This window comes from Euprymna scolopes, chromosome 30 (genome assembly GCF_053919585.1).
Source record: "Euprymna scolopes isolate OS-2025 chromosome 30, ASM5391958v1, whole genome shotgun sequence".
NCBI classification, from domain to species: domain Eukaryota; kingdom Metazoa; phylum Mollusca; class Cephalopoda; order Sepiida; family Sepiolidae; genus Euprymna; species Euprymna scolopes.
The window spans coordinates 41,520,141-41,544,328 of NC_136511.1; positions in this window are offsets into that span (position 1 = coordinate 41,520,141).

Sequence of the window (24,188 nt, forward strand, 5' to 3'; positions counted from 1 at the left end):
AACATTGAATGCGAGCAAACAAGGCAAATAAAACTATAGAATGTGGTTGATCGTGAAGAAGAAGAAGAAGAAGAAGAAGAAGAAGAAGAGAGAACGAATGCGATAATGGAAGAGACAGAAAGAGGGTACAAGACGTCGAGTAAAGAAAACAAAATAAAATGGCGATTAAACAAACAGATAACAAAAAAATCCAATAAACGGTAAAACAAGATCGTGTCATTCTCGTTTAATAACGAAACTCGTTTGAATGAAAGAAGAATTTGAAACCTTGTCTGTGTGGTATAGATATCGTTTACATACTCATGAGATAGACAGGAATTTACACACACACACACACACATATATATATATATATATATATATATATATATATATATATATCAGTAGTTTACACTCAAAGCCCATATATATATATATATATATTTATATATTATTACATATTCTTTATCCAAAAATTTAATATACTGAATTATATCTACAATTAGCAACGTATATATACCAATAAAAAATAAGTCAAAGAAAATTGACTCAAATATTAAACTTCATGACTTAATTTAATCGAGGATTTGAAGGTGTCGTCCAGTTCTTTGAAAATAAATGAATCGAATAACTAATTTAATGAAAAAAATTAATTAGGTTAGAAAATTAAAGTAATATAACGATAAACAAGTAGATGAAATTTAAGTCTAAAAAGTAGAAATACAACAATAGGGCGTTCCATAAAGTCCATGGTCATCGGAAAATGATTAAACAAAAAAAAAAATAAATAAATAACGGTGCATCTTAGATAAGTAGGTTCTGCAGACGAGCCTCGTTCTGACATTTAGAAAATTTAGGTTAACAACCAGTGGATGAACTGTTTAGTATTATTAAGGTTCAATACAGACATATATACATGTAGTTAATTTTTAATACCTACGGACACTAATGTTTCATCATTTCAAGAATCACCAGTGCAAGAAGTCACGATTACCGCCGGTCGAGTGATTCGAACCAGGCCATGAAGCCATCTCTGACTCCTTTAGCAAGGAACATACCCCTCGGCTAGTGTGAACCGCGGCGTGATTTTAATTTTTATATAAATCATAAATGCCATTCAAGTATCACGATCTAGAGTGATCAAGTGATATTAATATCACGATCTAGGCACGTGGGCTAATTAACCGAGCTTTTCATTTCAATGTATAGTGCTCAACGATAAGTACCCAGTTCTCAAAGTGAGAGGCATAATACACACACACACACACACACACACACACACACACACACACACACACACACATATATATATATATATTAATACACATATATCTAATTTATTGGCAAGAATAGCAATAAAGGCAATACACCATGTAAAAGACCAGTTAAGACTGTTTTTTTTTACATAGGCATCACCACATTATGAAGGCCAAGAGGCCACTCAAGGATAAGGGTTAAAGAGTGTACAGTAGAAATTGGACAATATAGTAATCATTAGTAATGAAAATTTGGTAAATTTGATAACTTATATGGAACGGCTCATCAAGAACTTATTTACGTTAGACTTGAAGACAACCATATTGTAGTCAGCCGGAAAGCAGGAAAAAGGAAGACAATTCCACAGGCGTGCAGTTCTAAGAAAGAAGCTTTGTTCATGGAATCTACGATTAGGTTTAGGCACAGATAAAGAGTGGGGAGAATTATTGATAGTGTTTACAGCTAGACGAGTGTTTCTTGTGAAATTTTGGCGAGGGGGGACCATAGATTGAAGCTCAGTCGAACACTTTCCATGAAAATAACGATACATCAGAGACAAACTCTTCTGTGAGATAGAGGTTGCAGGGAAGAGAAAAGGACATCTCCTACGAGGCTGCGAAGTCTATTTTGAACTCTATCAAGGCAGGCCAAGTCCTTTCTAGCAGCTCCTGCCCAGATGTGGCAACAGTATTCCATCCTTGGACGTACCTGGCTCTTATATAGATAGAGAATAGCATCAGCAGGTAGATATCTACCGGATCGCTAGAAAGATCCCACCATTTTTCCAGCGGCCTTGGCAACAGATTTGATGTACGTGTTCCATTAAGATCAGGAGTAATAGTCAAGCCAAGAAGCTTGTCAAAACTTGAGGCCTCCTGAAGACGAGAGCCATTCATTTCAATTGATGCCAGATGTGGATCAGAATGTTGATGATGTAAAGAGAGAAGCTTGGTTTTAGATGCATTAAAAGTAACCAGCCACTCCTTACCCCATTGTACTACATGCTCAAGATCAGAGGTTAATATCTTTGAAAGGGCTATCAGTTCGTAAATGTGCACATAAGTTATGAGACACCGTATGTGGAATGTGAGCACGTAACTATATATATATATATATATATATATATATATATATATATATATATATATATATATATATATATATATATATATATATAAGCGAAAATGGTTTGTGTGTTTGTGTGTGTGTGTGTGTTTGTTTGTCTCACAAAAACTTTCGACACAGACCACGGATTTTCGCCAGATAGGTATCATTTTAAAGCTCCAACCATCGCCCGATAAATATCGAAAAATTGGCCCAAGACATTAATTTCTTCCCCCTAATCTGGGCCCTTTTCTACAAGGAGGGTGCCAAAAAAAAAAATCGTTCCTTCATTTTCTCTGCTCCTGTCGTCATGTTTAACCTAGAAAACGTTCGCATTAGTTTAAACCACCTGCAAGTGTTTTTAAAGGTTTAATTTTATTCGTTATTAGGTGTATGTCTCTTTGGCGTAGAGGTAACGTGTCCGGCGTTTTTTTTCCGCTTTAGCCACGATGCTTCGGGTTCGAGCCTGTCTTTCTACCTAAACTTTTTTTTTCCTCTTTTCCCCCTTTTTTTACGTTTGTTCACTGTTTTGCTTTGTTTTGGTTTTTCCAATTTTTCTTAACATCGTGTTTTTTTTATAATACTAAAATAGCCCCAAACACCCGGGCAACGCCGGGTACTCCCGCTGGTATATATACAAAGGTGAACGTGTCTGTGTGTGTGTGTGTCTTTGTGTGTGCGTACATTTCCTTACGCAATAACTCTGTCCATTTTTAGTCTACAGACTCGAAATTTGATATACCGTGTACTGAGATTTGGGAAAGTCTTTGTGATCGGTTTTCGGCCAGAAATTTGGATTTTACGGGGTCCAAGTTCAACGATTTGAGTTTTGGGAACTCTACCAAACTCCTCCGATAATTTTGGGTCTAAAGACTTGAAATTTTAGATATCGGTTTCTTGGACATGGATCTAACTTAATATCTTGATTTGAGCCCAAAACAGTAAATGCTAAAGGGTTATAATAGGGATCAAAGTTTAAAAAATTTACCCTTTTTTTGCTCAACATACACCTCCGAACACCCGGGCAACGCCAGGCTGAAATGCTAGTATTATAAAAAATAAAGACACATTTGTAAGAGCTCGAGCCCTGCGGTAACGAGAATTGAGTATACTAACTGGATAAATATGTACTGACTCCAGCCGATCTAAGCTAAAGGAATGTTAAAATATAAAGTTTTAAAGCAAATAGAAAAAATATTTGAGGGGGAAAAATTAACAGACGATAACAAACAATAACAAACAACCTCGGTTGATATAAGACGTCAAAGATGACGCAATTGGCAATTGTCTAAGTAGAACGATGTCAAAGTTTAGAAAAAGAAAGCAGTTGGTCATTATAGGTAACGAGGAAATAAAAGTGCCAGTCAGAGTCGCCGATATCGATGGTTAGACAAACATGCAGTCTACAGACATTAGAGAGTCGATTCTGAAATTCGAAATAGACAATTATCAAATCTAGCTCCAAGAAAAGACGATTAGCCAGTGTGACTCCAGCCGATATGCATCCGAAAATAAAGCTACATTTAACACTAACAAAACGTTTCTCGTGTCTTTCATTCGCACGTTTCTGGATTTTGGAGATATTTATACCAGCGTCCACAAGACAAGTGCAAGCTAAGGACCAGATGCGACAACAAATGAAAACAAAAAACGCCGCTGAAAGTATGCCTGCGTCTATATGTCTCTTTGTTGATTTAAGTTTTTACTGGATTGACGTTACTATTCCATTAACAGAACTGCCATATGTTTGTTGAACGGTTTATTATTACATTATATATTATTATTTTATACACGCATCCACACTGTATATACACTGTATGTAACATGCGATCATTAGGTGCCACCAAAAAAAATAAATAAATAAACAATACGTATATTTATACGTTTCCTGATATTTTGTAAAAGTATTTAAAATTGTCACAGATTCTTGAAAATTTAGTATGTTATTGCTATACATCTTACAAAATGGCTAACCAATTTTTATGAGTTCAGGTTCCATTGTACAGCTAGAACAAGGATTATAATACACCCTACAAAATCCTGTTGTCACAGTTGGTGAATTTCAAAAATGTAATCTGAGCGTGAGGACACTTTAGAAGAACGATATGCAATAAAATTTCTGTTTTAAACTTGATAAAATACCACAGAAATGCACGGAATGTTTCAGACTACTTTTGGCATACTGTAATTGAATCGAGCATCAGTTTTTGAGTGGCATAAGGGATTCATGAAAAGCATGCAGTCTTTGAGAGCACATGAAAGGTGTGGGAAGAATAAGGAAGTAGGAATACTAGAGTTGATTGGCCCAATTCAGAATTTTATACATAAGGATCATCGTGTGTCTATGGAGAGAATAAGTGCATAGTTTGTATGTGAATGTGGGAACTCTACACCCAATTATTCGCCAAAAACTTAAAATGCGAAAGATTTAAGCGAAGTTTGTCCAAGAGAAGATCAAAGTGAAAGACGTCATGCCAAAATGAGCATCAAGACAGTTTCTCACCCTCCCTATAGTACAGACGTTGTCGCTGTGACTTTTGGTTATTCCCTAAGCTCAAGGAAATCCTTAGAGTCTGTCGTTATACGACAACTGAGGAAATCACGCCTACACAAGAGGATATCCACGGAGCATTTCAGTTGTTGGAACCGTACAACAAGTACATTGCAGATTGGAGTTTACTTAGAAGGGAAGTAGAGTTTTGATGTGGGTACTACCAATAAAAGTGCCTCCAAGAAAAAATTCTGGAAACTTATTTAAGGCATCTCGTACACACGTGACAGGCGCACAATGATGGGCATACAACACGTTGATCTTCATTATAGACTGGCCAAGGTTTGTATGCGTGTGCGTTTGTTAAATCAAAACTAGTTTTTCTGATCTTTTCTTGTTCACCATAATCGATAGCGCTTCAATCTGCTTTGAAGGTGGAAAATCTAAATATGCAAGTCGCAAATTATTGACCGGTTACGACCATTTAAAGTGGGCCCAACTAACAAAGGGTCACTTAAAATAAACAAAATGTCTACTTTGAGAACAGCGACGTGTCAGTCTCTAAGAGGCCAGGACAAATCTAGACGAACAAAAACAGTCATCGTTTTACGCGGTTTCGATCTTTGAAGTTCAAAACACACTTACAACCGCTTCGAATCACGCAAGTGTTTCAAAGTTTTTGTTGATTCAACTGCGTAAGTAATTTTCTCCACCCAAGATGTCACACACACACACACACACACACACACACACACACACACACACACACATATATATATTAGTGTTGGGACGATTCCAATATTATTCCCGATTCTGCTACAATTACCAATTCGGTGCTAAATTCCCGATTCCGATACAATTACCGATTCCAACTCGACATAAATCTCTAATTATTTAACTATAAGATTGTTATTTCCCCCGATTTTTGTAAAAATACATATTAAATATGTAGATATTTTTCTAAACGTCAAAATACAGGTGTGGAGGGTGATCTATCGATTTTAGCTTTAATGGTAATTTAAAATTAATAAATATTTATTATTTTATAATTATTACAAGCAATGGAAGGTTTGGATTTAAACAAAATCAAATAAAAAAGACAATTAAATCGTTTTTGGCATCGGAAAATAGGCACCAATTTTTCCGATTTCGATACCGATTCCGATACCCCCAAATCTTCCGATTTTTCGATGCCCGATTTTTTTTTTTTACATTACATTTTCACCCCGAAGAAGGCGTATTGCCACTTTGATGTAGGGGCCGACTATCAGGGACATAAGCTACAGGGGTACTATGTGAGGAGTTGGGAAGCAAGATGTCGGTTCACGTTACACTTGAACTTCTGCAAGTCAGTACAGTTGGGGAAGCAAGAACCCGGAGTTCCATTCTGATTAATCGTCCTAACACTAATATATATATATATATATATATATATATATATATATATATATATATATATATATATATATATATATATATATATTTCAGCTACTTTAAGCACTCGGTTCTTATTGTGAAGCATTTTACAGCATTTTACAGTTGAAATGAAAGTCAGTCACTTAAGCTCGGTTGCGTAGATAATAATGTTATAATAATTAGATCACTATGGACGAACGTTTCGACATTTGAAAAGATATATGTTTAAATTTCAAAAATATTTCTCGCAGTTAAAGTTGGCCGTGTGGGTTTGTTCCTTATTAATGGAGTTGGAGATGGCTTCGTGGCCGGGTTCGAATCTCCTGACCAGCGGTAATTGTGACACCCTGATCTGATGATCCCCGAAAGGATGAAATGCTAGTGTCTGTAGGTATTTAAAAATTATTGTAGTAATAATTATATATTCTATTAATATTATTGGAATTTTCCCATTTTCTTTTCTTTGTACATATTTGTGAATTATTCCATGGATTTCGGCCTTTTGGATTATTTTGAACCATCTTCCAATTACAATTTTTGCATGACGTGGTAAAAAAAGAAGTTTATATAAAATAATTTTTTAAAAGAAACAATAGGTTCTCTAGAGTGCAATGTAGAATAACACATATTTTGGACTAAGTTACAGCATGGAGGCATGTGGAGCTTTCTCCTGCGTAATTTCACAGATTTCGATGACCATAAAAATATAGGAGTGTGAAATATTCGTTGATCATCATTCAATCCCGAACAACGTCGGATCTTCCTGCTAATATATATATATATATATATATATATATATATATATATATATATATATATGTATATATATATATAACTACTTCATTTACTCACATAAAATTAATATACGAAAGTATAGATTTATGCGTAAACTTTAAGTATTTACTTCAAAAGTGCTCAATACGTAGGTAGAGCTAGTTAGTAATTTATAAAATATATATGGCGATTAAGCTACACTGAATATTCCGCGTTTCATCCATTCTAGGATTCGTCAGGCTTATGCGCGAATTCTGTGGTTGTTTCTCGTTTTTATATGGTCCTAACTATGTATATATACACACACACACACACACACACACACACACACACACACACACACACATATATATATATATATATATATATATATATATATATATATAAAATAGTGGGTGTTCCAAAGTTTGAATTCAACCGAAAGTACGATAAATATCCGCTCTACTGATGATGACTTTGGGTACACAAGATGCTCTGAAATCTTTTTCGCTGATTTGCTGTTTCCCCTGTTCTATCTCATATTTGATCAATTCAGCTTCTTTTGCTACACCATATATATATATATATATATATATATATATATATATACCATAAAAGTGCATATATAAATATATATATATATATATATATATATATATATATATATATATATATAGAGAGAGAGAGAGAGAGAGAGAGAGAGAGAGAGAGAGAAATAAAAACGAACAAACCAAGTTATGAGTTCATCAACGTTTCGTTTTATTTCGAGACGAAACGTTGATGGACTCATGACGCGGTTCCATATATGTAGTAGCAAGCTGCCCGACATTGACGGTCGTAAAATACGCTTACATTTATTTTGATTCATGCGGATTTGTATTATATTGAACCCAATATATCGTAATGATTTAAAAGGTTTTACATAATACTCGTATGACACGATCGAGAATCGAAACCTAAACGTTTAGCTTACGATTTACTTTTTCCTTTGATATTTATGCCTGAACTGTGAAGACATGTTTGCTGCAACGCTAAAAATTAAAACATTTACTAGCTATTAAATTACGCATGCATATTCATAATCCCGTCGTTTGATCTCTACCTGGCAAATTCTATTTTTTTATTTTCACACTTTTGCACCGATTTCCCCAAACTAAAACCCGAATATGAAGTTCGCATGGGTTTGAATGGGTTCGAATACCCTATATATTATGTTTTATGTCTGTAGACCAAAACCTGACAGAGGAGTTTGGTAAGCAAATTTTTTTAAACAAATATATATACGCATACATAAATGTATATGTAGAAATAGGTTTGTGTTTACTATAAGCTTTTTACGCAAATATTACGCAAAACACCCGTCTAGCTGAATCCACTGTGAAAAATTTCCCCCACTCTATATCTGTGCCTAAATCAAAACGCGGATTCCATGAACAAGGCTTCTTTCTTAGAACTGCACGCCTGTGGAACTCTGTTCCGTCTGCCTGCTTCCCACCGAACTACAACTTGGATGTCTTCAAGTCCAATGTTAACAAATTCCTAATGAACCGCCCCTTAAGTAAACACTTCATCAAATCTCCACACTAACGTAATGTACTTGCAATAACCCTTATCCCTGAGTGGCTTCTGGGCCTTGATAAGTGGTGATCACAGTGTAAAAAAAAATGTATATATAGTAGGTTCAATTCACAATTTTTAAAACACATGTTCTTTTATTTGCTCATAAGAGTATATGTTACAGATCTGTTTCGTTAGGAATCTTAAACAAGCAGTAAAAATATGTTATCACTGTATTTTGGAATCTAGCAACCTATCAGATAATTCTATGAAAAAAAAACATATTTAAACATTATCTTTACTTGTCACAAACACTCAAAATTATACATATGATGTTGCAGGTATAATTCTCGTTGTTGGTCAGGTTTCCATATTTTTATTTACTTATTTATTTATTTTTCCCCTCCAGCCGTATTTCCATATTTATAATTATTCATTTTATTTTCTTCATTTATTAATTATTATATGTTATTTTCAGTTAAATTATTCTTTTTTTTTAAACTACAACATCATTAGAATGTGTATTCCACTTGTTTGCCTACAAATACTAAAACATCCGTACATTCGTATTTATAATGATTCCTTTTATTCATCATATTTAATTTACCTCCTTAAATTTATTTCCTTATTGTATATTATTTCCAATTTTAATTGCTCTGTATAAAAACTATAATGTTAATGTGCGTGTGTATGTGGGTCAGAAGTAGAGATGCGCCAAGTACCCACATAAAATGTTATAAGGAGATATAATACTGTACGTACAGATTTGCAGTATTTACGTCAAGAGTGCTCAATATGTATGAGCTAGGTTGTCAGTTACATAAATACATTCATGGCAATTAGAGCCGCATAGAGCTTCTGTGTTTCATTTCTCTCAGGCTATAATACCTGAAATTCGTGTTATCCACTGTTTTTACATATACATGTAGTGTTTAGTCTAGTTAACTAAATCATTAGATTAATGTTTTAATCGCTCGCACGGGTTAATCTTTCCATTAACCAATAAGAGAGCTAATTTACCTGTATATATATATATATATATATATATATATATATATATATATATATATATATATATATATATATACTAGAAAAAGTACCCGTCGTTGACTGCGTTCAAAAACAGCCTACAGAAAATGGACTCTGATTTATGAACGTATGATAGGTTATGAAAATGAAGGGTTGTAAAAAGTTAGCTTCGAATTTGGGAGTATCAAAACCAAAGCAAAATATGATGAAAGTAAAAATAAAATAGATAAACCCCATAATTTATTATATCATACCTGTTCACGCTGAAACACTTATCAGTATATTCTGTGGATCTACATTAAAAAACATTGTTAAACTTTGTGACATATATCCATTCTATGGACGTCAGGTGCGAACGAACACCCCATAATTTTATTATACCATATTTCTTCAAACTGTAACATAATTATCAAAGTATACTTACGCAGATAGATATGAAAAGTCTTTATTACAGTTTGTGCCTATTTCTATTCTATGGAGGCCAGGCGCGAACGCAGACCCCACAATTTTATTATACCATCCCTATTTAAATTAAAACACACTTATCAAAGTATTCTTATGTACATCTACATCAAAAACACTTGTAAACGTTTTTTTTTTTTTTCAATTTTTAAACTTTTTATTTCCATACTTTGTGGAGCAGGCGCGAACGCAGACCCCACAATTTTAATGAACCACCGTTCTGCCAGATCAAACATACACATTCCTGTGTCTCGATACATCTATCATTATATGTAATCAGTTTTTTAAAATAGCCAACCATATAGGAGCCTATTCGTGACCACACACACACACACACACACACACACACACACACACACACACACACACACACACACACACATTCAGCTTATATATATATATATATATATATATAAGAGTAGGTAGTAGTTTGCTTGAAGTATTGTTGGTAAAAAAATATATAGAATTTTTTTTTAAAGCCAAAGACAATGCGGGGAAAGACCGGAATTATTAAAGTAAAGAAAGAAAAACAAACAAATGTAGACGGGTGTGCTTTAGTAGACGAGTGTCTAGACTTTATTCGTCTATCTTTCCTCACCTCAATGTATAAGTTGCTGGTATGTCCGGTGTATGTAAAGTCCGTGGGTTACATGGAACTTTGATTAATTTCGAGAGAAAGGGACCTCTCTTTTTCAAAAAACAAAAGTGGATTCAAGATGGCGGAAAAGAACGCGACTGGAAAAACAGGGGAGGGTCAGTTGGGGGTAATTTTATTTTACTTATTTATTTTTTTTATATTATTAAAAAAAATTATATATATATATATGTATATATATATATATATATATATATATATATATATATATATATATATATATGTGTATGGGTAGTTATTTTTGTGTATATCCGTTAGAATCTTGAGTGAAATTTGAAGAATAAAACATGTATAAATACATTCGAAGCCAAAACTGCAACGCGAAATTCAAAATGCCTATTTAACTTTCTTGGATTCTGCATCTTTGGATTTTACCGTCATTAGATATTTTAACCTTCACCAGACTATCCATTCACATGAAATCACTTTTTTATTCCCTCTGCTTCACTTTTTGTTATCAAGTAAGATTTATTACTTACTTGTAGTTTAATTTAATACATTTGCAAGTAAAATCCGATCACGCATTTTGCTACATCCTACCCTCTGATGAGAAGAAAAGTATTTCTTCGAAACTCCGCGGATTAAGGACTATCCAATTATTTAGTGTTTCCTTTTTAAAATTAAATATGTTTTTAACTCTTTTTCAAAGTGTTTGTAAACATGTTTTATTAACTACTTGTTCTTATTATAAGCTCTATCTCCTATTTGGTTTTATCGAGCTTTTACATCTGATTGAGATTACTTTATAAATATTTATTCTTTAATATTTCTAATATACTTTAGTTTTGCCATGTTGGATCATTTTGGTAAACTTAGATAAGAAAAGATTATTCAAAAAACTTTTCAAATTCAAAAGTGCTGAAATATAAATATAGAAATATAAATTTATAGAACAACAACCTTATCCACATTTAAAAAGCTTTGTATCAGCGATAGATAAGGTGAAAAGGTCAAAACATTGTAGAATTAAATTTAATATATCTACATTCACACTAAGGAATCCGAAAATAAAAGAGAAAGGTTCCTTATTCCACGAATTTCCAAAGAATGGATCTTCTCCTTACAGGAAAAAATCTTTAGCAAAAGGTAAGTATAGATAAATATCTATTTTTGCTGGGGAGCTCAATTTTTGAAAAAAAATCGAAAAATAAAATAAGACATTTGTTCCACTTACGTTTAGCAGTTGTGTTCTGAAATCAATCGCCTACCCATGTCTTTCTATCCGTCCGTCTTTAATTTTGCGATCTTGGATCATTTTGGTAAATTTAATTGTAATTTTTATTATATATATATATATATATATATATATATATATATATATATATATATATATATATATATATATATATATATATATATATCTTATTCCAGGAAACGGAAAATCCTTAAATCAAAACCTGCATTGTTTCCAATCGTCTTAAATTTCTCATTGCCCTTAGACCTGTGCATTGCCAATCCAGAAGAGGTGTAGTTGGAGATAGCGGCACCTTTGCTTTATTGCAGATTCTCCGTATAGACACCCTTACATGGGATAGCTACTGTGTTTCCAGACGGAACGGAGACCTATTCATTTATCCGTTACTCGGCATATGTTTAGTACAATTGCTTATTTAAGCTCTAAAGGGAACGTGCCGTTGCATCGTGACACACACACACACACACACACACACACACACACACACACACGCACGCACATACACGCACATACACACACACAAATCTGTTCCTAATTTTGTATCGGATGTCTAATTTAAACAGACAAAAGGTTCATCTGTCTACCGAAAAGTCATGTTTCGACCCAAAGGTCTTCATTCTCAATAACGCCTAACATGATAAACGCGATTGCTGTGGACGAACAAAATCCAGTACACGGACCACGTGATGTTCATCTCAACTTAGGTTTCCTGGAAGGCGCCGTTATCTCCATTCGGTTCAAACGAAAAGAAAAATGATAAATTACGCATGATTATATATTGAACTTCAGGCCTTCATAAGTAGTGGCTTCGAAGTTAAAAACAAGGGTAGATATTAAATAAAAAAAATTAATCTTACAGTTTTTCCCAGCAATATAAACGCGTTGGTACCAGCATCGATTGGTGACAGGACTCAGAAATGACGAAAAGATGTAGGAAAGAGAGCACTACCCAGATCGTCACGGTTGGTATTGGAACCTTATTAATTTGATGTAAAACTGGCGGGCAAATAAACTGACGATTGGACTGTTTATATTAAGCCTAGTTGGAGGCAGCGGTCGAAAAAAAATGTGACAGCGGGGGGAGGAGGATATTGCCCGGTCATAAAATCCGCGTAAATACAATATTTGAATTTATTAAAAAAAAAAAAAAAAAATTGTCACATTCAGCCAGAATGGAAACTGAAAGCAAAATTTCAAAGTAACAAATGGAGATCGATAGACAAACAGTCGTGAAATCTAATATATAAAAGGATATATGTCTGTCTGTCTGTCTGTCTGTCTCCATATTTTCAAACTCTATTTCCTCCGAATCTAAAAGTCCCAGAGCGGCGCTAGGAGCCTCAAATGATTGGATTTTTTATGGATCATTCTTTTATGGGGGTTTAGCCGGGTAAAATTGTTTTTAAGGGATCAAAAATGGATCAAAATTGAGAAAATCGTTAAACATTTTGTAGATTCATCTTAGTTTATTTTTTATTAAAAATTTTTTATAGGTTTGTGTGCGTGTCACATTGGTACAGTGGTAACGTCACCAGCTTTGAATGCTACGGTTTCGAGTCTACCTGATGGCAGTTGAATTTACTTTTTTACTTTTGAAATCACGATTATAATAATATACACGAAATCTGGACATATTAAAATATCATATTTAAGCGTATTTAACGCCGGGACAAGCCTTCCCCCCTCCGCTAGTAATAAACAGAAGAAATGGAGGGGAGTGTAAGTGCACTTTAATTTGAAAAACAAAAGATACGGTTAAAAACATGAAAAACGGATGAAAACACGTAAATAAAAAAAAGAACGCTATCGTTGAGCAGTTTAAAAAATTTAAAATAAGACATTTTTATACTTATCGTGTTAAGTTAGGATAGAAAAAAAAAACATATTTATCGTGTTATTAAAGAAAAAAAAAAGATGGAGGTTTTTTTTTAAAAAAACAGTGGTAGTAGGCAGGCAAGCTCGAACCCGTAACGCGAAGGAGGAAAAGGAGATGAAAAAAAAACCCTAACGTTTTAGCTGATGCGTCCATCGTGAAACTGGAAGTCGCGAGCATGAAAATTAAGGGTAATCAATCCAACGGAGACGGTGACTTGCGAAAATATCCACGCAAAAACCGACACCTCTTTGTAAAAGCGTTGAGGGTGAAGGAATTAATGTTTTTGGCCAAATTTTCGATATTTGTCGTCCGAAAAATCGAGCTTTAAAATGATACCGATTTTGTCACGTTCCGATGTGGCTGTCGAAAGGTTTTGCGAGACATACAAATACACACACAGTTTGCCTTTTATATATTAGATGTGATGATAGTAAAGTGATTAATGATACGGACTGTCCTGGCCATGCTAAGTGCGAATCCAGTTCGTTCCATAGAAACACTTGCACTTTGAGATGTTGGCAACTTTCATGTGGTCCATCGCGTCAGTACTCGATGTCTTTCTAGAAATAATTCTAACTAAAACGATATCGGGGAAACGAATAAATTGTTCATACTCGATTTGTTTATTACTGACCTGTTTGGGAACGAGGTTAGAATCTGTTCTGATTAGCGATGGGACGATTGCAAAATTTTTTCGATTCCGATACTTTTATCGATTCCGTTCTGAATTCCCGATTCAAATACAATTCCCGATTCCGATTCTTTTCAAGTTTCTAAATATTATGCTGCAGAGTTTTATTTGTGTGTGTGTGTGTGTGTGTGTGTGTGTGTGTGTGTGTGTGTGTGTGTGTGTGTGTGTGTGTGTGAAAAAGGGGGATTACCACACACATATCACACTTTTTTTTTACTTATGTAATGTGTGCATATTTTTCCGCAAAACTAAAAAAAAACTTCGGCACATCATTTTTACATAATTATCTAATGATGAAAAAATGATGAAAAAATGATGTAAAAATGATGTGCCGAAGTTTTTTTTTTTTTCAATATCCTTTTCTCTTATGTTTTGTCTCGTTATTGATTGAAAATAAACTCATTGTAGGATTTTCATATATATTTTTCACTTGCGTCATTTTTATTATTATCAACTCGTGTATTTTATCCGTGCCATTTTTAACATGGCATTTCTTCTGGTGCCATTTTTATAAAAATTCGATATTATGATATCTAAATTTTGTCGGAAATTTATCCTCTTTCAGATAAATTCGACGCGAAAGTAACTAGCCTGAAAGAAAATGAAAGCATGAAATAATAAAGTGTGGGGGGGGGGTAAAGAATAAAATATGAAGGTCTTGTTTCAAAACAAAGAAGAGATTTTATTTACAATAAAATTAGTTGCAGATTTTTCCCTCTGCTGGCATTAAATTCAAAGAACGCCAAGGTAACATATAATGAAAAAAATAAAACTGGTTCTTATATTAAAATGTCGTATCCATGAACGAATACAATATTATGATTCAAAATAGTAGTTCCTAATCACACTCTCTTATGTAATAAATTTTAGGAGCGTACTCACAAATTGAAAGCCAGCCAGGCACGTGCCTTTTTCTTTTTTTTTCTCGTTTAAAGTCCTATTAAAAATGTTTCTCCTTCCATTTACGTGCATACCGTAGCAACGCAAAATAAAGTATTTTTAAAAATTACACTCCTTCCAAATACGTGCAGACTGTAGCCACGTAGATAGTCTTGAGAAGCTCGCCTCGTCGCATGTCCGGAGTATTCTTGCCAGGTTATCTTCTTTGAAGGAAGCTCGTGAAAATTCCATTTTTAGCGCTGGGCAATGGAACGACGTCCAATCTCCTCGTCGCCAGAATTTTAAAAGAGCCGGATTTCGCGCTGGGCTCGTGGCGTCATCAAGGAGCTAGCATTTCCCTTTTCTTCAAATTAAAGGGAGTTTCATACAAACCCAAAATATACGAAACTAAGAATCATAAGATACGAAATACAGAAAATCAAATATAAGAACCAGATAAAAAATAATAAAAGTAAACAGGAGGGGGATGCACTATTATTGGTACAAAATTATTCCAATAATTTTCGCTTTATTAGTGGTTTAAAACAACAACAACAACAACAACAACAACAACAACAACAACAACAACAACTAAAATGCTCATTATTTTTTACTAGTAGTCTCAAACAAGAATAAATATTTTACAATTTTTTTTTGTACGAGGGTAGTTCCTAAAGTCAAGTCTCAATATTGCTTTAACGCAAACAGTTAAAGCGCTACGAAAACGGGAGTGTTAATATTCAAACTAGCTCCACAATTTAATTATCTACATAGTCACCCTCATTCTCAATGCACTTTTGCCAGCAACGAACGATAGCTGCGCATGGGCATTCGTAACCCACTTTGTCATATGTGGGTCGTAAAGTTTCTTCTTTTTTTTTACATAAACAATTGAAGAGCTACGAAGACGGGTGTAGTACTATTGAAATGAGCTACCTTTGTGCTCCAGAATTTATTTTTTTTACATACTCACTACTATTCTCAATGTACGATGTCTCGGCCGTAAAAGTCTGTAGCTTTTCACACACACACATCTATGTCGCCACTTTGAAGTCGACGAATCTATCTCCTAGCTGTCCTAACATCAACTACATCGGATTTGTAAACGTTCAATAGGAGCCGGTGAATATTCATCGATTTATTTCAATTTATTTATTTTTATTTTTTTGGGCACGGAGAATTTCAATGACGCACCCTTGCTTCTGACGCACGTTCATGACAGGGGCTACTTACTTAGAGTTTCATACCGTTATATCTGCAATAAAAAGATAAAAAAGTACATCATGAATGCATAAGTTCAGTTATCATAACAATGTAATTTGCATACCTCTCCGATCCATTTGGGCAAAATAAAAATTGAGAGCATTACTTTTGAAACGGTTCTCGTATATAGTGCTATATATGGAAGTATTCTGCGGCATGCTTTTGCGGTCTCTATGACATAAGCAACTGAAAATTAACTTTTTAACTGACAAAAAACAAAAACGAAAATTAAAAGAATCGGTTTGGAAATCGGCAATTAAAATAAAGTTTTTCTAATATCGAACGTAAGGGGTTACTATTTGGGACCGTGCATAGGAAAGATTAACAAGGCGTTAGTTTACGTTACATTTAAACTTTTGCATATCATTACAGTCAGGAAAGCAAGTAGCGGGAAAAGAATTCCAAAATCTAGCTGTTCGAGGGAAGAAACTATTAGAGTAGAAAACTTTTTAGCGTTAACAGTGAAGGGGTGTGATTTTGTTGGTAAGCTGGTTTGTCGGGGGTGTGTACGTCGAGAGGACACCAGTGCAAGGAGTTCATCAGAGCACATTCAATTAAAATACTTGTACAATAGGCACAAGGATGCAACATTACGACGATGGAAAAGGGGTTAGGGTTAGGGTTAGGACTTAATTGACAAAATGGAATCTATTAGACTGAAGACTCTTTTTGGACCCTATCCGAGAGAGAGAGAGAGAGAGAGAAAGATAGAGAGAGAGATAGAGAGAGAGAGATGGAGAGAGAGAGATAGAGATAGAGAGATATATATAGAGAGAGATAGAGAGAGATAGAGAGATAGAGAGAGAGAGAGATAGAGAGAGATAGAGAGAGAGATAGAGAGAGAGAGAGAGAGAGATAGAGAGAGATAGAGAGAGAGAGATAGAGAGAGATAGAGATAGAGATAGAGTGAGATAGAGAGAGAGATAGCGATAGAGAGAGATAGAGAGAGATAGAGATAGATATATATATATATATAGAGAGAGAGATAGAGATAGAGAGAGAGATAGAGAGAGAGATAGAGAGAGAGAGAGATAGAGATAGAGATAGAGAGAGATAGAGATAGAGTGAGATAGAGAGAGAGATAGAGATAGAGATAGAGAGAGATAGAGAGAGATAGAGAGATAGAAAAAGAGAGAGATAGATAGAGAGAGAGATAGAGAGAGATAGAGAGAAAGATAGAGAGAGATAGAGATAGAGAGAGAGATAGAGATAGAGAGAGAGAGAGATAGAGAGAGAGATAGAGATAGAGAGAGAGATAGAGAGAGAGAGACTAGTGATAGAGAGAGAGAGAGAGAGGGAGATAGAGCGATAGATAGATAGATAGATAGATAGAGAGAGAGAGGGATAGAGAGAGAGAGAGAGAGACTAGTGATAGATGCAATAGACTAGTGATAGATGCAAATTGTGGCCTTGTTGAGGTACAGGATACTCTCAGGTGTTCAAGCACGATAGAGGGATACCATCATCTTTTTATTTTTGTTTCAAACCAAAATATCCCCTTTTGGCAAGTTGGATTTTCTTCATATTATAAACCGACTGTGGGCGTAAATAAATACTGGTCTTATTTTTTATATAGCACCAGAAAAAATACACCAGCCACTAAATAATAAATGGATAAAATACCAAAATAAAACCCCAATTTCCTTTAATTAACTGTGAAATGATAACGACTTTCGCTAGGAGATAAATTAATAAGCGTAACCGCAATTTTCTCTATGAATCTTATAGGCGTGACCAGGGTTATCTCCTCCTTTTTTCTTATGCTTTCTTTTTTTCTTTCTCTTTCTCTCCTCCCTTCTCTCTCCCCCTTCTATGTCTAAACACACACACACACACACACACACACAAACACACACACACACACACACGCATATATATATATATATATATATATATATATATATATATATATATATATATATATATATATATATATATATATATATATAGCCTTTGAGATTTGAAAAAAAAATCACTCGACCGCCGGTCGAGTGTGAGGGAAAATTTTCTCAGCCCCAAATATTTTTACTCGTCCGGCTTTATGTCTTTGTTTCAGTCAATAATAGTAAATAATTTTACAACAATTCAAGAAATTACCGTGTGTATAATCTAACAAGAAAGTATTTGTTTAATTCTTGTAAATAAACTATTTTATTACTACAAACATTTCAGTAAATATTCAACAAACGTTAAAATACAACATTAGTTTCTTTATATAGCATCATTCATATTATTGCTCCATAGAAATAAGAATCATTTCTTCGGATGCGTGACGGAACGATGCGTTTTTTCCTCTTTCAAATGTTCGTCTTTACTTTTGTAAGCATGAAGTGTATGTAGTTGTAGCGTCGAAGAATGTTTTTCCAAATGAATTTCAAAATCAGAGAGCTAAATGAAGGCGACATTTTGACTACAAGCTGAATGTGTAAATTTGACCTCTTGTTGACCTTTAGCGTGACCACTCTTTTTTCAATACGATATTCCAACAGTCTCACAGCTAGAGATGAAAGAATTCGCAAATGATGAGACATAGGTCATTCTAAGTCACCGCATATTTGAGAGTCGCAAAATAAATGAGTTTTCCCCGTTTCTTTATTTAAAGAAATTTTATCGACTGGCGGGTGAGTGATTTATGACTTTTAGTCGCCCCAATAACTTTTCAATCGACTGTGGCGACCGGTCGAGTATAATCTCAAAGGCTGTATATATATATATATATATATATATATATATATATATATATATATATATATATATATATATATATACTTGTTTATTGTTATATAAACATGCTCACATCCCGCTGCTACAAATAGCCACTTGTTTCAATCAAACAACAGATATCATCAAGCAGCGACTTGACTATTCAAAAGTTCAATGAATAATGGATTTTTATTTTAGGTAGGAACTCTTTAAAAGTTGGAGTTAAAAAAACTTAAAACACAGAACTTTAATTATAAAATGTAAAGAGGGAGGGGCAATTTAAATAAAGTTAAAATATTACAATGGAGAGAGAGTGATTGAGAAGAAAAAAAAGGAATAGAGAAAGAAATAGAGAAAGAAAATAGAGAGAAAAATATATATATATATCTATATATATATATATATATATAATATGGAGAAGAAAAGAAAAAAGATATAAATGGTATAAGAAAAGAAAATCCCTTCTAAAACAACCCGAGTATATATATATATATATATATATATATATATATATATATATATATATATGTACACATATATATATATATATGTGTGTGTGTGTGTGTGTTGTAATGTTTGCCTGTTTCTAAGGGCAAAAATGTTAGAACATTAACAGAATGAGTCCATTCGGTCAAATTAATTGCTGGATATGATTAAATGTGTGCTAATTTTTACGTTAAATACTTATCGCTAGAAATTCCTATTAATCCCTAAGTGTGCACCGAACGTATACCATAATATTCAGTTCGCTTTACCTCATCATAACAAATGATTGACTCAACTGGACTGACTCAATAGTTTTCGGAGAAAAAGTGGAACTGGCGAACAGCGCAGACAGATTAAGGTTCGAAAAACAAGTAGTGTCGAGCGTTACGTGAAAATAAGAAAAAACAATGACCGCCACGATAGGTTCCTATCTTTTGAGTCTTCGACGATAATTTAAAAATGAATAATACAACAAATTAATGGTAGAAATCCACCCAATAAATATTACTGACCGTGCTGAAATAATAACATTATTATTTAGAAAGACACCCTTAACATAAAGAGGAAGGTTCTTTGTTAAATATTCTGTATTTTCACCTAACAATTTAATAACTAAACTTGGGAAATTGAAACCGCCGGAAGTTATATTATTAATGAAGTTTAATATCAGGAAAAGTAACTGACCAAACAACGTTTGCCGCTAACTTTCAATGGGTTACTCTTGTGATTTGCTAATATTTATGAAATTATCATATTTCAGAGCTATACATTACGTTGTTAATTGTCTTTCAAGTGCACTTAATGCATATTTTATTTTATTCAAATGAAATCAACGTTTCTATATGGAACTCACACCCTTGACGATATTCTCGCGTCGCCTACGCACTGTTCCAACATTTTAAAATACAACTGCTGAGATACAACGCGCGGCTCTTTTCAAACAGACATGTCGTTCTCAAACTTTACAACATGGACAGAAAAAAAGAAAACAACATACTGAGGATGGAGTATAGCTCTTAAATATATTTATGTTATAAATTTCAAACAAGTGAAATATTTGTTTATTTCCTAATATTATGTTGTGATTTGGCTTTCAAGCGCACTTGTTGCGTATTTTATTTTATTCAAATTAAATCAACATTTCGATATGGAAATCACACCCTTGACGATATATATATATATATATATATATATATATATATATATATATATATATATATATATATATATATATTTATATTTATATAAATGTATATGCATACACACACAATCGTACACACGCACACACACTTATATTTATCTATATAATTATAAAACTCAAATGACCTCGTAACGATGTATGTGACCCACTTTTTGGTTTACGACATCCGGTTGCGCATGCTCGCATAAACATTAACCCATAGCAACATAAACAAATAAACACAAATCGCTTCTTTTGCAGATTTTGATCTGCGCACTAAAATATTAACGTTATTATTTCGAAATTATTATTTAACATGGGAAGAGTGGGGTTTAAAATAACTTAAACATAATACAGAAATGAAAGATATAAAAAAAAGCAGATATATCAACATTTGAATTTAACTATAAGTATTATGGTATCTGTTCAGTGCACATTTACCTGTAAGGATGGGCAACCACTTATAATTCAGTAACTGTATTTTTTTTCCAAAATAATCAATAAACAGAACGACTCATAGAAATCTATCTATATTTTTTTTCATTTTAATATACTTTCATAGAAATGTTTCTGTTATGTAAAAAAAAAAACCCTATTTTATTTACATCACAAGTGTCACGCTCATGAATTCCATAGCTTATATAACATACTGACCTAACAGGTCACGGGTAGTCTAGTCTAGTCTAGTATATATATATATATATATATATATATATATATATATATATATATATATATATATATATATATGAACAGAGAAGTCACAAGATGTCGAATATATTCTATTCGAATAGTTTTGTCATTTGAATGCTTACCTATTGAATTCTCGGCCCCTCATTCCTTGGCTGTATCAAAATGCATAAATTTAAATGTAATCTGAAAAAAAAAACGGCTGTTGCTGCACAACTCCCCACTTGGGGTGGCCAATAAATATTTCATCCCTAACTACGTTTCAGCTGCAAATATGTCTTGTTTGGTTTACAAAGGAAGATAACTAAACCGTATTCAAACTGCGAGATTTATGTTGCAATGCCTACGAATTCCCATTACATGATTTTCTCTATAAAACTGCTTTATCAATTTATGTGATTCTTGGAATATGATGTTTTCGTTTCGTCACGGGCACGTGCATCATCCAGCTCCCTCTTTATGTTTTTTTAAAAATTTTTTTATTTTATTTACTAGGGATAATTCTGGACAAGAACCCAGATGTGTCCTATTCATTCACGGTTTTATTTTTTTTTAAATACTTTCCAATGTGGTGTCAGACAGATAGACTTACCATTAAGCTTACAAGTAATGGCATCGTTTGTTTTATTTGCCTCCTTCCGAAAGAAATACATTAAAAAAAAGGAGAAAACAACGAGACAGAATCGGTAAAGTATGCGATCGTGTTACGCCTGGCTGTCACATTATTTCTGTGGTTTAGAGACGCCTAAATTGTGTCTTAACAAGAACCGACCCTAAATTCACAAGGAACGGGCCATGTTTATTTCGGGTTGGTACTTGACGATACATCACGGACTCCACTCGCACTACAGACCCCTTCCCCATCCACAACCATGTACCCCACCACGAACATAAGTTTTTTTTCTTCCTCCTCCTATAGCATTTAAAATAACGGTACTGACTTTAATTTTTCTCATACTTTTAGCGAACAGGACCTTTACCTGTACATGTTACGACCTTGCTAATTTAAATTTTTTTTTTCCGGATTTTTTCGGATTTATATAATCATGCCCAAATTCTTTTACTTCTCTTTTCTTTTTAAAGTTAATGAGTTCTTATTCTTCTGATGAGCCGGGGTGAAAAATACTAAAAAAATAAAATGATAATTATATGATTGTTTCTGTGCTACGAAACATGGACTGTCAAGAATTGAACATTTGGAATATAAACTTATTCCCATTTGTTGGTACATGCCCTGATACATCGAGCTTCATGTATAAAAGGATGATAAACAAAGGGTGAAATACAATTGAATAAGCATATTCGTCCCATAAACATATCTATGTATATAAAATCTTTTCGTCCGGGGGGAGGGGAAGAATTGTGTGCAACTTTCTTTTGTGTATTCTTATTTTTTTTTATTCATTTTTGTATTTTTCTTGTTTTTATACAGTCTAACGTCCATATCGCATGACTAATTGTCACAAAACTTGTTCAAAATATCGATCTTAGTCTTACTGAAATATTTGGACCAACATTTAATGTGGGGATATCTATGCCAAAGGTCAAAGTAACGAAAAATATACAAGTCACACTTTTGGCGATAAATTTGAAAGGCAAGATCACAATGAAGTATATGTTCTGGTGATACACTTTACATTTTCTGTCAGTAAAGGAGAAATCCTTTATGACTGAGATAATTTTTATCTGTGTTCCTATCCAGAGTGCCCATTTTAAAATTAAAATCTGACTTTGTGTCTAACTCTGCCCTCGTGGGAAGGCAAGTAAATGGGAACAACTGCTTCTGGCATTACTTCGAGTCGTCCTGAACTTCTTGCCACTAGACCCGATCAATATTGGTTCATGATTCAGCAACCTTTGCCTCCCTATAGACTCTCCACACAAGCTATCTTCACATACGGTATCTATTATTCGCATTTACTTGCGTCCTTACAGGGTAAGACAGTCGTTTTTCTTTTTGTTTTTTTTTAGGGGGGTATGCAACCCACTCAAAAGACATACTCTGGATTGGACACAAATCTCGACAACTAGAAGAGAATGACAAAGTGTGGCTGGACCAATCCCTTCTCGCCACGTTCTTGGTAAGATTAAATACCCTTTTTCTGGTTTGTTTTAACAACAAAATAAGATCAGTTCAGCAAAAAAATAAAAAAATAAAAAAAGACAAAAAAAAACTAACTTATTTATTTAAAGAGAACAAAACACATGCAAAATAACCAAGAAAAATAAAGGCTTGTAGTTGAGATAAGGGAGAGAAAACACGCAGTCAATAAAGAAAGCGGGAATGGAGCGGCCATGTTTGTTTGTTTTTGTTTTTATCTGCCTCCGCAAATAGAAGAGTTCCACCACGCGTTTGTTTTCTTATTTACCTTTTCTTGTAGAGGAGATCTAATTCTCTGATTTAAGTGTCTTTTTTTGTTTGTTTGTTTTGTTGCCACTTGACTGACAATAGGAACACTTAAAGACCTGCAATAAAACTTGTCTTTATTTTTTTGTTTACATTTGGCTGAACGTTGTTTGTG